The sequence below is a fragment of the Haliotis cracherodii genome, unplaced genomic scaffold, assembly GCF_022045235.1.
Source record: "Haliotis cracherodii isolate W230 unplaced genomic scaffold, xgHalCrac1.p SCAF_7, whole genome shotgun sequence".
Classification (NCBI taxonomy): domain Eukaryota; kingdom Metazoa; phylum Mollusca; class Gastropoda; order Lepetellida; family Haliotidae; genus Haliotis; species Haliotis cracherodii.
Window position 1 is genome coordinate 15,092,962 of NW_027266330.1, and position 16,152 is coordinate 15,109,113.

At 39.8% G+C, this 16,152-nt stretch overlaps 1 protein-coding gene across 1 annotated transcript in view; it reads right to left on the bottom strand.

Moving 5' to 3' along the window:
* LOC139447595 (uncharacterized) overlaps positions 1 to 9,270 on the bottom strand; it is a 56,061-nt gene extending 46,791 nt beyond the window's left edge. Inside the window, exon 1 of the mRNA XM_071229001.1 lies at positions 9,246 to 9,270. The gene's annotated coding sequence lies outside the window, so the exon portion shown is untranslated. The remainder of the gene's footprint in view (positions 1 to 9,245) is intronic.
* Between the last annotated feature and the right edge of the window lie 6,882 nt (positions 9,271 to 16,152).

A 16,152-nucleotide genomic window follows, 5' to 3' on the forward strand; every position in this document is an offset into this window, starting at 1 on the left:
GCAACTGAGCGTGACCAGAGACTGGGCTACCGCCTGCAAGGACAGCTAAATAAACTTGGAAGCTGGAGGCAATATTTGTTTTACACATTCTTGAACACTGGTTAGTTAACTGTGAACTATAAAGATTTCGACAAAGGGCGCATGTTAATTAATTTTTTCAGCCTAAACAAACAGACAAAAGAACATCATCGGACGTCGTCATTTGGAAATACCCCAGATATTTGATAGATACCCCAGATACAGTTATAGTTTAATAAAATAAAAAAAAGTATCCATGCAGTGAAAGCATTTTCGGATTTCGGATTGCGTCGATAATACGATTACTACTCCCTTGTTGTCATTCACGTTTTCTGGTATAACCCTACACTTGTGTATTTGTCGTCATTCACTTGATCGTTCCTAGTCATCAAAGGATTAACAGAAAATACGTTGATTGATTAATCACTGTTATCTTGCACAGTGGATATGTCAAAAGGGAACAAAGGGAATACACTCATATCATGGCGTGAAGTGCCGATGTAAAAACAACATACTTTGTTCAAAAGGGTAACTGATAATACGTTGATTGATTGTTCATTGTTATCTATCACTCAATGGATTTTTTAGGAACCGTGGACGTTATGAAAATAGATGTCACGTGGGCCTTCTCAGCCGACCCTTGAGACTTGACACCTATGTGAAACACCTGAAATAATTTAAGTGATAGTTGTTCGCTTCGGTAGTCGGTCATTCAGAATGACTAGTTTCGCCCAATATTTTACACATTTTGTTGCATAGGTGAGGAATAATAAGGGTCGACCAGTCTCTCCAGGGACAGCATCATTACAAGCACTCAGAGGCAGATACAGAATTATGTCTTCCCCAGAATGGAGGGAGACATATTGTTTTTGGCACGGTTCCCGTCGGCGTCGGCGTCGGCGTCGGCGTTCTCACCGTTTCCGGACCATAACTCAGAAACCGTTTAATATTTTTTCGCGAAACTTTGTATACACATTAACCCAGCACTGAAGTGGTGCCTTTTGCTATTTAGAGATTTTTGACATTTTTATTTTTTCTCGTTTCCATGGAGATAAGTTGAACATAGGCTCTGAATGGGGGTAAGCTTTGTTTCCTGACCATAACTCGGAAACCATTTAATATTTTTTCGCGAAACTTTGTATACACATTAACCCAGTACTGAAGTGGTGCCTTTTGTTATTTAGAGATTTTTGACATTTTTATTTTTTCTCGTTTCCATGGAGATAAGTTGAACATAGGCTCTGAATGGGGGTAAGCTTTGTTTCCTGACCATAACTCAGAAACCGTTTGATATTTTTTCGCAAAACTTTGTATACACATTAACCCAGCACTGAAGTGGTGCCTTTTGCTATTTAGAGATTTTTGACATTTTTATTTTTTCTCGTTTCCATGGAGATAAGTTGAACATAGGCTCTGAATGGGGGTAAGCTTTGTTTCCTGACCATAACTCAGAAACCGTTTAATATTTTTTCGCGAAACTTTGTATACACATTAACCCAGCACTGAAGTGGTGCCTTTTGCTATTTAGAGATTTTTGACATTTTTATTTTTTCTCGTTTCCATGGAGATAAGTTGAACATAGGCTCTGAATGGGGGTAAGCTTTGTTTCCTGACCATAACTCAGAAACCGTTTAATATTTTTTCGCGAAACTTTGTATACACATTAACCCAGCACTGAAGTGGTGCCTTTTGCTATTTAGAGATTTTTGACATTTTTATTTTTTCTCGTTTTCATGGACATAAGTTGAGCATAGGCTCTGAATGGGGGTAAGCTTTGTTTCCTGACCATAACTCAGAAACCGTTTAATATTTTTTCGCGAAACTTTGTATACACATTAACCCAGTACTGAAGTGGTGCCTTTTGCTATTTAGAGATTTTTGACATTTTTATTTTTTCTCGTTTCCATGGACATAAGTTGAACATAGGCTCTGAATGGGGGTAAGCTTTGTTTCCTGACCATAACTCAGAAACCGTTTAATATTTTTTCGCAAAACTTTGTATACACATTAACCCAGCACTGAAGTGGTGCCTAACAGTACAGTTCTTCTGGGAGATTTCAACATTGACCTCAATACAAACAAAGCGCAACCTCTTCTGCAAGAACCCTTCACGCAGCTGATTGAAGTGTCCACTACCAGGAAAGAAACTGTTATTGACCATATTTATGTCAAGGATCTTTCACATCAGAGAGCTGGTGTGGTGCCTTGCTATTACAGTTTCCATGACATCACATATGTCATTGTGTAGAAGACCTGCAGAGTCAGATACACGGGCAATTACATCACAGAGACTTTCCTTTGTGCCATATAACATTGCTACATCATTTCTGATATGTTGGGGATATTAATATATTTGTGTCCAAACTCTATTAGTACTTTAAGTGGATTTTCTACAAATACTTCAGTAACAAGAAAACTGTGCTACTTAGATGACTACACTGTCAGGTGGGTAAATGATTGAGGGATTAGTGGTGTTGATTAGACGCTGAAGTGGTGCCCATTAGTTGTTTGAAATTTCTAGGAGTTCTATTTTTGTCTCTGTTATTTAGTAATGGAGGGTGGGAATGAAGAGATGGGGTTTAACGTGAAGTAAACGAATGAATGGGGGTTAGGGGAGTGGGGGGGGGGGGGGGGGGGAGACATATGTTTTTACGAGTAAAAACACTTTCTAGTTATTTTTATTTACTTAGTCTGAACTCTCAATTTGATCCACGACTTCGTATCCCCAAAGTTCAGAGCCGTATGTTAAGTTGGGCGGAACCATGCTGTCGCAACCAATTCGTTGATGTATAATGAAAATAACAGTGGGCTGATCACACATCCTTGGCGAGTACCAACCCAGGACTGAAACAAGTCTTTGAGACCTTGATCTGTCCGTACACAAGTATGTAGTTTGAAATACATATTTCTTAAAACAGTTCCATGTATTCCATAGCTAATAAGTCGATGCCAAAGTAAAGTGTGATTTACGCAATCAAAGGCTTTTGAGAAGTTTATAAAGAAAACATAAAATCTCCCATCTGTTCATCCCATAAAGTGAAAACATTTTATCCATCGTCAAAAAACTTTCCTGAATCCGAATCCAGCTTGATTTACATTAATAACATCATTTTCATGAGATTTTTGTAGTGTGTGTGTGTTGGGGGGGGGGACAGTTTTATTTGAATCAAGTTGGGGTCAAGTGATACTTGTACAAATATTTGCCCCCCTGTCCAAAAAAGTTAACTACGGCCTTGCAGTGCCACTGATGATTTAATGGATTGCAACAGTTCACCAGGGTTGTCACTAATACATTAAATTTTATCTCTGATTCCTTGCCGAAAAGTTGATTTACTATCATGACTGACTGATATAAATATTCGCGTCTTTTGTTTACAACTTTGCAAATCGTGCAAAGCGTCAGTCAGTCAATCTAAATTTGTCCAAGGCCCAGTACTTTTCACGCTTGGCTGTCTCCCACTTCATGTTCCACCACGCGGGCTGTCACGTGACCTATGTCGTCTGCTCATTGAAGCTGCTTACCACTCGAAAAGATAGGATATCTTATTGACGGCGTTATCAATATCCTTATACATTTCAGCATTGATATCCTCAATCAGTGATTTTGAAACATCATCAGGGATTATATATCCCCGCCTTTCATCCCCATGGTATAAACTCCCCAAAAGCCACCCCCGCCGAATGCTTTCAACTGTATCTCAGTGAGAGCAGAAATGAAAGCGATACAGGCCGTGATCCAACATGGATACTCCCTCACAAGTCTCCACTAGAGCTTGATGTCACTTCCACAATGGTAATTATTATATGACGGCACGTTACATAGCAATAACTGCGTGATAATGTACGTGTTCTACGTACATTCGTCGCTTAATTACAAGTGAATGAGATAGAAATGAAAGATGTCAATAATAAGGAAGTATGTCACTCACGGAAAATTATAATCTGGAGGTACAGTGAAGCTCTGTTAGAATACCAGTAGATTCGACTGCGCAAAAGATACTTAATGCACAACATTCTTTGGAATTTGATATATAATGCATAGATGGGAATCATTTACACTAACATCTGGTTCCATTCTGCATCGGGTTACCATGGTTTACCATCGCAATTACATAAAAAAACGGTCTGTATTTACGCTCTCCAAAACAAGGAACGCGCAGGTAGATTTTTAGTAAATTTATTGTACCTAATAAAATCTATATTATATAAATTAATATCATAGATACATATGTGACATTTTGGAGCTCGATAGTCACATGTTGTCGTTGTACAAAGGCATTGAAAACTGTTCCTTGTCATGTCACATAAGGCCATAAGGTTGCGCTGAACTCATTATCTCGTGTGACCGACCAGGGCAGCAATCACGGCTCTGCATTTCCTCGGCACTGACTGGATCAGTGTACGAATTCTGTCCTTCGGATTTCTGCCTGTAACGCGGTGGCCGGTTGTGGGAGTGTCTGCGGCGTGATCTGACGTTGACGTACATGTCGATCGAGTTCATCCCAGAGGTGTTCGATTGTGTTGAGACCTGGAGATCTCGACGGCCAGGGCAAGACGTTGATGTTGGCATTATGAAGGTAGTCTACCGTGACACGAGCTGTGTTCGGTGGAGCGTTGTCCGGTTGAAATTTGATTCACGTACACAATGTGGGGCAAAACGCTCATTTCGACGAAAATAAACACGTTGTCTTCCATCTCGCCGATGAAGAAGAAATCGTGATTCATCGCTAAACCACACTCATTCCCAGCTTCTCAAATTGCAAGGCTGTAAGGTATGGCTCCAACCCAAGCGAATGTCGAATGTAGCGATCCTGTACAGGGGTGGTAACTCTTGGTCGGCAGGTTCTCGGACGGTCTGCAGTGGAATTGAACTGTGTGTATCGGTCAAAAAGGAGGAAAATGGTGCTGTGGTGGACGTTGAAGTGGCGTGCGACAGAAGACTGCGATTCCCCTCTTTGGATACGTCCTATGGCGATGTTCCGATCGGCAGCGCTGAGTCTCGACATTTGTGTCATCAAATGTGTGTACATCTGTAGACTGGTATTATATCTACCTATATACCACTCCTGGTTGGTTTATCCACGTTGGTTTAAATCCTTTCACACAGTTGCTTCCAAACTATATCTTACTAGTCTCTCCTTTGAAAACTTCGATAAAACATTAAAAGAAATCTCAAAATAGAAACCACAACAACCTACACCTACACAAAGTTTAATCCCCCAAAACTCGAAACCCTCTAAACAATGGAAGGTCTACACATATTACAGTGGAATGCCAATGGACTGGCCGCCCACAGCCACGAATTAAAAATTATGTTTCGGAAAAACCTAGGTCCTCATATCATATGCGTTCAGGAAATCCATTTCTCCCCAAAATCTAAATTCACCCTACCTATTTATATTTCGGTAAGACTCGACAGAGTTAAATCTCGCCCAGGTAGAGCAGGCGGTGGCCTAATCATATATATCAGGGAGGACATAAACCATAGAGAAATACCAATTTAAACTCCAAATCTAGAAGCTAATGGTATACAAATAACTCATCACAACCAAAAAATAAACACTGTAAACATATAAAACTGGACAGTGAAACAAATTAAACCTGAAAACTTAGAAACCCTAAATCAGCTAAGCCATCAATCCACCATCTTTTTAGGGGACTTCAACGCCCACCACCCCTCCTGTTAAATATAAAACAGACCAAAACGGCAAACTCATCGTCGAATGGATAGAACAAAAAAACTAATACTACTAAATAACAACCAACCAACTAGATATGTGAAAATTAATCAAAATATGTGGACTATAGACCTATTAATCTGTACCCCTGATATCGCCCAAAGCACTTTGTGGGAAGTGCATGAGGAGCCACTCGGCAGCGACCACTTTCCAAACCACATTACCATAGGAAACATAAATATCCAAACCACAAATGAACCACAAGAGGCAGAATTCAATTTACAACAAGGCAGACTGGGACAAATTTAAAGCACTATGCAAACAGATCAACCAAGCGGATCCCGAAAATAAAGACCCCGAACAATACTGACAAAACCTATCAGAATGCATAATCAACATAGCAAAAAATACTATCCCACAACACCAATAATAGACAAAACCACAGTACCCTGGTGGACCGAGGAAATAAAAAAACTCGGAAAAAACGCAAAAGTGCATTTAATAAAGCTAAACGAGACTACACATATCTAAAGATAGAACATCAATTAAACCATGAAGTACAAAGTTTAGTCAAAACGGCAAAAGCCAAAAACTGGAAAAAAATCTGTGAAGAAATATACCATCACACAGGCGCAAGAACAGTATGGCGCAAAATACACGCAATCCGAGGCATTCAACGAACCAAAAAAACACCAAACATAAATAACTCGACAAACCCTTAACAAAAAGCAAATAACCTCGCAGACCACTTCTCAGCCTTTAGTAGTAATAGTAACTTCCCTGAGGAATTCTAAAAACAATTAAAAAATCAAAATAAATTCTTCAAATTACCCAAAGATGATAACCTAGAAATTAACCAACAATATACACTAGAGGAACTACTCCATGTTCTAAATAATAGAAAAAAGGAACACCCCCGGGACTAGACCTTAACTCAAACCAAATAATTAAACAGCTTCCCCAAAATCTTCTGGAATCACTACTTAAACTATACAATATCATCTACCAAAACGGCCAGGTTCCTACTTCATGGGAAGAGGCATTGGTCATCCAAAAACCAAAGCTGAACAAACCAGCAAACGAAGCAAACTCCTATCGAGCAATATCCCTAACCCCAATGTAAAATCATGGAGGCAATGGTCCAAAACAGACTCCAACACTATCGAGACCAAAACAATATAATAAACCAAGATTAAAGTGGATTCACACCAGGACGATCAACCTTAGACAACCTCGCCCGATTAGAACAAGAAATCAAAACGGGCCAACTAAACCGACAATACACAGTAGGCATATTTTTAGATTTCTCTAAAGCTTTCGATATGGTTTGGCAAAATGGGCAAATACAAAAACTACAAAAGCAGGACTTTAAGGACAAATAATAAACTATATCGAAGACTTCCTAACTAATCGCAAAATAACCGTGGGTATCGAACAAACGCTATCGGACCAGTGTCCCTTAGAAAATGGCACACCCCAAGGTAGCATTCTAAGCCCAACGCTTTTCAACGTTATGATTAATGACCTATTCGAGGGAATATCCAATAAAATTCAAACTTCCAAATACGCGAATGATGGAGCCGTCTGGGTCCGCACCAGAAGCATAAATATGGCTAAAAAATTACTGCAGAATGCATTAAATAAAATTCAAATATGGGCAAATAAATGGGGTTTCTCACTAAATGCCGAAAAAAACACAGGGATAGTGTTCAAACACAGAAATATGAGTGCAAACGCCCCCAAACTACAACTAAACAAAAAAAAACAAATTCCCAATTCCAAAAAGAAACCAAATTCCTTGGTCTAATTTTTGATGAACACCTCACATTAAAAACAAACTAACAACTAGATGCACTAAAGACATAAATACACTGCGCTGCCTGACAGGTTCCAAGGAGACCCTACTATCACTTTACAAATCACTAATTAGATCAACAATTAGACTATGGATGCCAAATATACAACACCTTAAACTCCTCATTAAGTGATAAACTAAACTCAATTCAATCACTCAAGATAATCACACGCACTCAGCATGGCACACCGCGCATATCGGTACAGGCACTAACAAGCGAAATACCCCCGGATCTACCCCGAGAACATCTAATAATAAATTACTGGGCCTCAACCCTACAAAACCAACAAATCCAACAGATCATTAAAACTAACATAAGCCCCAGACTCCAAGCTCTAGCTCGCAAAACCCCTCAATTAACACCAATCTCTCAACGCATAATAAATTACCTAAATATACACAACCTAAATAATTTACAGTTAAACACAGCCCCAAATAACACCTTCACACCCAAACTCCGACCCCCCAAAATCGACATATCTCTCTCCACCAGACTAAATAAAGAAACTGATCCAAATACCACTAAATCCATCACATTAGCATACATTCACGAAAAATGGCCAATTGGTGTCACATTAACACAGACGGGTCCTTTGACCCGGACTCAAAACGCACAGGATTCGGCATCCATATCAACAAACCCCCAAAAGAAATACAATCATATAGGCTCCCAAATAATCAATCAATTTTCACAGCCGAATTAATGGGGATAGTAACAGCTCTGCACAGCGATCAAATAAATAGACACCCCAAAACCCTAATCCTTTCAGACTCATTAAGTGGGCTACAGGCCATAAAAAACAAAAACACAAAAAAAGCGCCCAAAACAATAGACAATTAAAAGCGCCAAGAATCTACGTTAAGTAGGTTAAGACATACGTGTAGAAATAATTTAGATCCCTGCCCACGTTGGAGTTTTTGGCAACGAAAACGCAGACAAAGCAGTCAAATCAGCACTAAAATTAGAAGAAGTAAGCATCAACCTCCCAATATAAAAAAAAACGATATTATGAGTATCACAAAGGAGAAAATCTTCCAAAAGTGGCAAAATAAATATCAGAAATCTGATTGCAAACTAAAACACCTGCTACAAAAGCCATTAGGAAAAAAAATCAATCATAAAACCAAAAAATTTACAGAGTAATAACTAAACCACAAACAGGCCACACTAAGTTAAACCTACACCAAATTAAAAAACACCAGAACGGTAAATGCCCCCACCGCAACTTAAAAGAAACGCCTGAACACGTAATATTATATTGCACACATTACAAGCAAAATATTTGTTCTCCAAATTAAGTAAGCAACCCTAAAAGCCCCACCTAGGTTGCCTCAGCTTTTCGGACCTTACCCTTTTCGACCAAACACTAAACGGCCTGGCGGGCCCGTGCGCGAAATACGCATATGTCGGAAAGCGCACGTTGAATTCCTAATTTCAGTAAGTAAGTTATCCACGTTTTATATTCAAAAGCAAATTTGTATTTAATTCACTAAAACATGTAGACTGAATGTATACATGTACCTAAAAATATTAAGTAAACAAGAACCTAATCAGTGAGGTGTCCTTTATCCTTCCTATTCGACTGCTTGTAAAAAATCTGATATCCCAACTCACAGCTGGTTAATATAAATTTTCTGCTGAATATTCGAAACAGAGTAAGTGAGATGATTTGAACGACATTTATCACACTTACAGTTTGGTGTTCAAGCGTTGATTGACACAAGTTCCACAACCTTTTTTTCATACTATGGCACTGACGTGTTTAGGACAAGTCAAGTCTTAACTAAACATCCCAGACCTATTGCCTGGTCAATTCTACTGAGTTGTCACGGTCTACATTTTTCTCACAACAACGTGTAACTTATATTATGGAACAGGTTCGGGTGTCCAGCTTTACCATCGCCATCTGTTCATTCTGAACTACTGACGGGGATGTATCGAGCGTTTGGCTGATGTTACCATTTGTTCATGAGTTAATATTGCTTCTCTGCTAAAAAAAGATTGAAAATAGACCCGGGACACGCCACTGAACTTCTAATGCCACGTTGGCGTGTTGTCAACGTACAGCCGCGCCCCTGTCCCATCTGTTGGTAGGATTTATGAGGATGTAAGCTTACCTTGATCAATGCATGGTTTGTTGGATTGCAATTTGCCATACTTAAAGGGCCGGGGCAGCAATATAGCAAAACCCTTCCTCCACCATATGTATATGGCCCGTATTTGAAACAGTGTATGTGTGTGTGTGCTGTTTAACTTCGCACTCGGCGATATTCCAGTAATAAGACGGCGGTCAGTAAATAATCGAGACCAGATCATACAATCCAGTGATTGGTACTGAGACCAACGATTCACGCCAATAATCCGATCTATTCAATCATGAGTTTTGGCTGCTAGGGACCACTTCTAGCCAAGATTCGTCGCCGATATACCACAATACATATTGAGAGACTGACAATGGAAGCGGTCACAATTATTCCATGATTCACGCTTGGCTGTCTCACACTGTATGTTCCACCACGCGGGCTGTCACGTCGCTTAATTACAAGTGAATGAGATAGAAATGAAAGATGTCAATAATAAGGAAGTATGTCACTCACGGAAAATTATAATCTGGAGGTACAGTGAAGCTCTGTTAGAATACCAGTAGATTCGACTGCGCAAAAGATACTTAATGCACAAATTCTTTTGGAATTTGATATATAATGCATAGATGGGGATCATTTACACTAACATCTGGTTCCATCTGCATCGGGTTACCATGGATTACCATCGTAATAACATAAAATAATGGCCTGTAAATGCGCTCTCCAAAACAAGAAACGCGCAGGTAGACTTTTAGTAAATTTATTGTACCTTAATAATATCGATATTATTTAAATTAATATCATAGATACATATATGAAATTTTGGAGCTCGATAGTCACATGTTGTCGTTGTACAAAGGCATTGAAAACTGTTCCTTGTCATGTCACATAAGGCCATAAGGTTGCGCTGAACTCATTATCTCGTGTGACCGACCCGGGCAGCAATCACGACTGCATCTCCTCGGCACTGACTGGATAAGTGTACGAATTCTGTCCTTCGGAATTCTGCCTGTAACGCGTTGGCCGGTTGTGGGAGTGTCTGCGGCGTGATCTGACGTTGACGTACACGTCGATTGAGTTCAGCCCAGAGGTGTTCGATTGTATTGGGGGCGGTCGAGTAGCCTAGTGGTTAAAGCGTTCGCTCGTCACGCCGAAGACCCGGGTTCGATTCCCGACATGGGTACAATGTGTGAAGCCCCTTTCTGGTGTCCCCCGCCGTGATATTGCTGGAATAATGCTAAAAGCGCCTTAAACCATACTCACTCACTCGATTGTGTTGAGATCTGGAGATCTCGACGGCCAGGGCAAGGCGTTGATGTTGGCATTATGAGGGTAGACCTGACAGTCTAGTCTGATATCCTCCTCAAACCAGGGATGCGTCCTGCAGTCTCCATAGCTGTGGCATTGCGATGACGTAGGTGGAACAGTCGAATGTAGCGATCCTGTACAGGGGTGGTAACTCTTGGTCGGCAGGTTCTCGGACGGTCTGCAGTGGAATTGAACTGTGTGTATCGGTCACAAAGGCGGAAAATGGTGCTGTGGTGGACGTTGAAGTGGCGTGCGACAGAAGACTGCGATTCCCCTCTTTGGATACGTCCAATGGCGATGGTCGATCGGCAGCGCTGAGTCTCGACATTTTCGAACTTGAAAAATGTTGACAATTGAATGACAAATTATTGGCTTATGTTTGCCTTTTATAGCCACTACCACGAGTTACCAATGCCATACCTGGCACGTGCATTTTACTTAAATGTTTTCCTCCATGATATTTTTGAACACGTGTGAAAACAAAGCCGTTTAAGACATTGCAAATCGACAATGGCTGCGTTTTGACACATCGTGTGTGGAATATCAGGCCACCAACATTTTCCAGTAACATGTATCCAATTTATAGTGCGTTTCTTTTTTTGAAGAGTGTATCTTCATATATTGGTCCACTAAACAAAGAAACAAGTGATCACTTACAGACATCAATGGAAATGTGACAATAAATTTATAGACGAAGTTAACAGGTGTTGGTTTTTTTATAATTTCAGGGGATTCGCGGGTCAAGTGTGAAAAAGAGAAAACGAGAGGTTTGTAGCGTACACGTTACTTTTATTAAAGATAAATGCATGGTTGTAAGTATTATACTTGATAACTGTTTTTTTTATTGAATTTACACTTTCCTTGTTTATCTGCAAATGATGTTCTCACCATATTTCATAACTTATGTGTATATCTCACAGGGTATGCAGCAAGAGCGAACAAATAAAAGGACAAATGCTGCAAAGAAGGTGAATTTAGGTTTCCTTTCTCATTATTGTCATGAATAGTTATTGCAGTAAAGAACTGATCTCGTCTTATCAACCAGACTACACCGATAACTTTTAAGTGCATGACAGTATCAGCAAGCCTGTAGCTTAGTTATGACCTGTGCATGTATGTTGTATGACCTACAAAATTCACAACTGTCTGACCAGTGACGCATACCCCCCCCCCCCCCCAACGACACTCACTCCTGTATTGCCATCCGCTACGTCATTGACATCAGCGAACGCCCACATCATCACAGAAAGCAGATTTAGGGGATTGCCTAAAAGTCGGTCCAGGAAAGGATTGCAGGATAATAAAACAAAACATGCATATCTTGGTAGATCTGAAATGTCCACAAAACGTATAGTTTTGCTCAATTAATTGAGTTTGAATAAAAAATTAATGTATATTCAACAATGTAATCAAGTGATAATTACGACTACATTCCAAGAGTCCTCGTAGAAAAATCAGTGCCTTGACTGTGTGTTTTCTTTGATGAGGTTTCTCACCGACCGTAGTATGTAGGAGTGTCCTGGAAATGACTGTTTTAACGACTTTTCTTTCATTGATTAACGTGAACGAGGGGCGTTCAATAAGTTTTGCAACTTCAATTTAAGCCCAAGTCGCAGAATATCTTTTGCACTTTTATTTTTCAATATAATCTCCATTCACCTCAACACACTTATTCGATTTGTCCTTCAAGCTTTCAATACCACCTTTATAGAAATATGCAGATTGGCCCTCTGTGTCAGCCTTTCTGTCCTCATCATCCTGGAAGCGTCTTCCACGTAGTGCAGATTTACCGGAACAGGAAATAGTCACTGGGCTGTGGGTTGGATGATTTAACTGTTCGAATCCACATTCACATATGGCGGCCTGTGCAATTTTCGACTTGGGAACCGGAGCGTTGTCGTGCAAAATTAGAATACCACGTGTTAACATCCAACGGCGTTTCTGGTGAATAGATTTTCGTAATTCTCTCATTACATTAGCATAATACTCTTCATTGATTGTAGTTTTTGGTGGCATGTAATCAATCAGTAATATGCCTCTTGCAATATGGTGGCCATTACCTTGCCAGCCGATGGTTGAGTGCCAAACTTCCTCGGATGCGGATGGGGTCCTTCCATTGCATGGATTCCAGTTTAGTTTCTGGGTACCAGTGGTGGATCCATGTTTCATCACCTGTCACTAGACGAGAAAGAAATCCGGCTTCATCAGCAGAATAGATATCCAGGAGGTCTCGACAATTTTCAGTTCTGTGGTTGGTGGCGATCTTGAGCTCTGAGGTTTCGATGTACCATCTTGCAGATACCTGGGACATACCAAAATGCTCATGAATAATGGTTAGAACAGTTCCAACTGATATTTGGAATTCCCTAGAAAGTTCAGATACTTTCACTCGTCGGTCAGACAAAATTCTTCTTTTTATAGCAGCAATGGTTTCCAGTTGGGTGGCATCTGAAGGCCTGCCTGACTTTGGGTCATCGTCTCCCTACCCCTTTTAAACTGTAGAGACCAACGGCAAACTGTGGAATAGTCATTACCCATCACTTTACACATGCGATCATGGATTTCTTTTGCTTTCCATCCCTCCTTGGTAAGGAACATTATTTCAGCCATTGTCTATGTTTGAGAGAATCCATGATTGTGACCACCCTCAGGTGAATAAGCTATCACATCTAACTTATTGTTGTGTCTCGAACTTGTTATGACACGTGTCAACCTGATGTTATGACTAGTGTCACACCTGCAACAAGTTGACATTGTTTGTGTAAACACAAATGCCCAAGTTGCGAAACGTATTGCACGCCCCTCGTATGTATCATCAAATGTGTGTACATCTGTAGACTGGTATTATATCTACCTATATACCACTCCTGGTTGGTTTATCCACGTTGGTTTAAATCCTTTCACACAGTTGCTTCCAAACTATATTTTACTAGTCTCTTCTTTGAAAACTTCGATAACACATTAAAAGAAATCTCAAAATAGAAACCACAACAACCTACACCTACACAAAGTTTAATCCCCCAAAACTCGAAACCCTCTAAATAATGGAAGGTCTACACATATTACAGTGGAATGCCAATGGACTGGCCGCCCACAGCCACGAATAAAAAATTATGTTTCGGAAAAACCTAGGTCCTCATATCATATGCGTTCAGGAAACCCACTTCTCCCAAAAATCTAAATTCACCCTACCTATTTATATTTCGGTAAGACTCGACAGAGTTAAATCTCGCCCAGGTAGAGCAGGCGGTGGCCTAATCATATATATCAGGGAGGACAAAATACCATAAAGAAATACCAATTAAAACTCCAAATCTAGAAGCTAATGGTATACAAATAACTCATCACAACCAAAAAATAAACACTGTAAACATATAAAACTGGACAGTGAAACAAATTAAACCTGAAAACTTAGAAACCCTAAATCAGCTAAGCCATCAATCCACCATCTTTTTAGGGGACTTCAACGCCCACCACCACCCCTGTTAAATATAAAACAGACCAAAACGGCAAACTCATCGCCGAATGGATAGAACAAAAAACCTAATACTACTAAATAACAACCAACCAACTAGATATGTGAAAATTAATCAAAATATGTGGACTATAGACCTAACAATCTGTACCCCTGATATCGCCCAAAGCACTTTGTGGGAAGTGCATGAGGAGCCACTCGGCAGCGACCACTTTCCAAACCACATTACCATAGGAAACATAAATATCCAAACCACAAATGAACCACAAGAGGCAAAATTCAATTACAACAAGGCAGACTGGGGACAAATTTAAAGCACTATGCAAACAGATCAACCAAGCGGATCCCGAAAATATAGACCCCGAACAATACTGCCAAAACCTATCAGAATGCATAATCAACATAGCAAAAAATACTATCCCACAACACCAATAAAAGACAAAACCACAGTACCCTGGTGGACCGAGGAAATAAAAAAACTAGGAAAAAACGCAAAAGTGCATTTAATAAAGCTAAACGAGACTACACATATCTAAAGATAGAACATCAATTAAGAACATGAAGTACAAAGTTTAGTCAAAACGGCAAAAGCCAAAAACTGGAAAAAAATCTGTGAAGAAATATACCATCACACAGGCGCAAGAACAGTATGGCGCAAAATACACGCAATCCGACACATTAAACGAACCAAAAAAACACCAAACATAAATAACTCGATAAACCCTTAACAAAAAGCAAATAACCTCGCAGACCACTTCACAGCCACTAGTAGTAATAGTAACTTCCCTGAGGAACTCTAAAAACAATTGAAAAATCAAAATAAATTCTTCAAATTACCCAAAGATGATAACCTAGAAATTAACCAACAATATACACTAGAGGAACTACTCCATGTTCTAAATAATAGAAAAAAGGAACACCCCCGGGACTAGACCTTAACTCAAACCAAATAATTAAACAGCTTCCCCAAAATCTTCTGGAATCACTACTTAAACTATACAATATCATCTACCAAAACGGCCAGGTTCCTACTTCATGGGAAGAGGCATTGGTCATCCAAATACCAAAGCCGAACAAACCAGCAAACGAAGCAAACTCCTATCGAGCAATATCCCTAACCCCAATGTAAAATCATGGAGGCAATGGTCCAAAACAGACTCCAACACTATCGAGACCAAAACAATATAATAAACCAAGATCAAAGTGGATTCACACCAGGCCGATCAACCTTAGACAACCTTGCCCGATTAGAACAAGACATCAAAACGGGCCAACTAAACCGACAATACACAATAGGCATATTTTTAGACTTCTCTAAAGCTTTCGATATGGTATGGCAAAACGGGCAAATACAAAAACTACAAAAGCAGGACTTAAAGGACAAATAATAAACTATATCGACGACTTCCTAACTAATCGCAAAATAACTGTGGGTATCGAACAAACGCTATCGGACCAGTGTCCCTTAGAAAATGGCACACCCCAAGGTAGCATTCTAAGCCCAACGCTTTTCAACATTATGATTAATGACCTATTCGAGGGAGTATCCAATAAAATTCAAACTTCCAAATACACGAATGATGGAGCCGTCTGGGTCCGCACCAGAAGCATAAATATGGCTAAAACATTACTGCAGAATGCATTAAATAAAATTCAAATATGGGCAAATAAATGGGGTTTCTCACTAAATACCGAAAAAACCACAGGGATAGTGTTCAAACACAGAAATATGA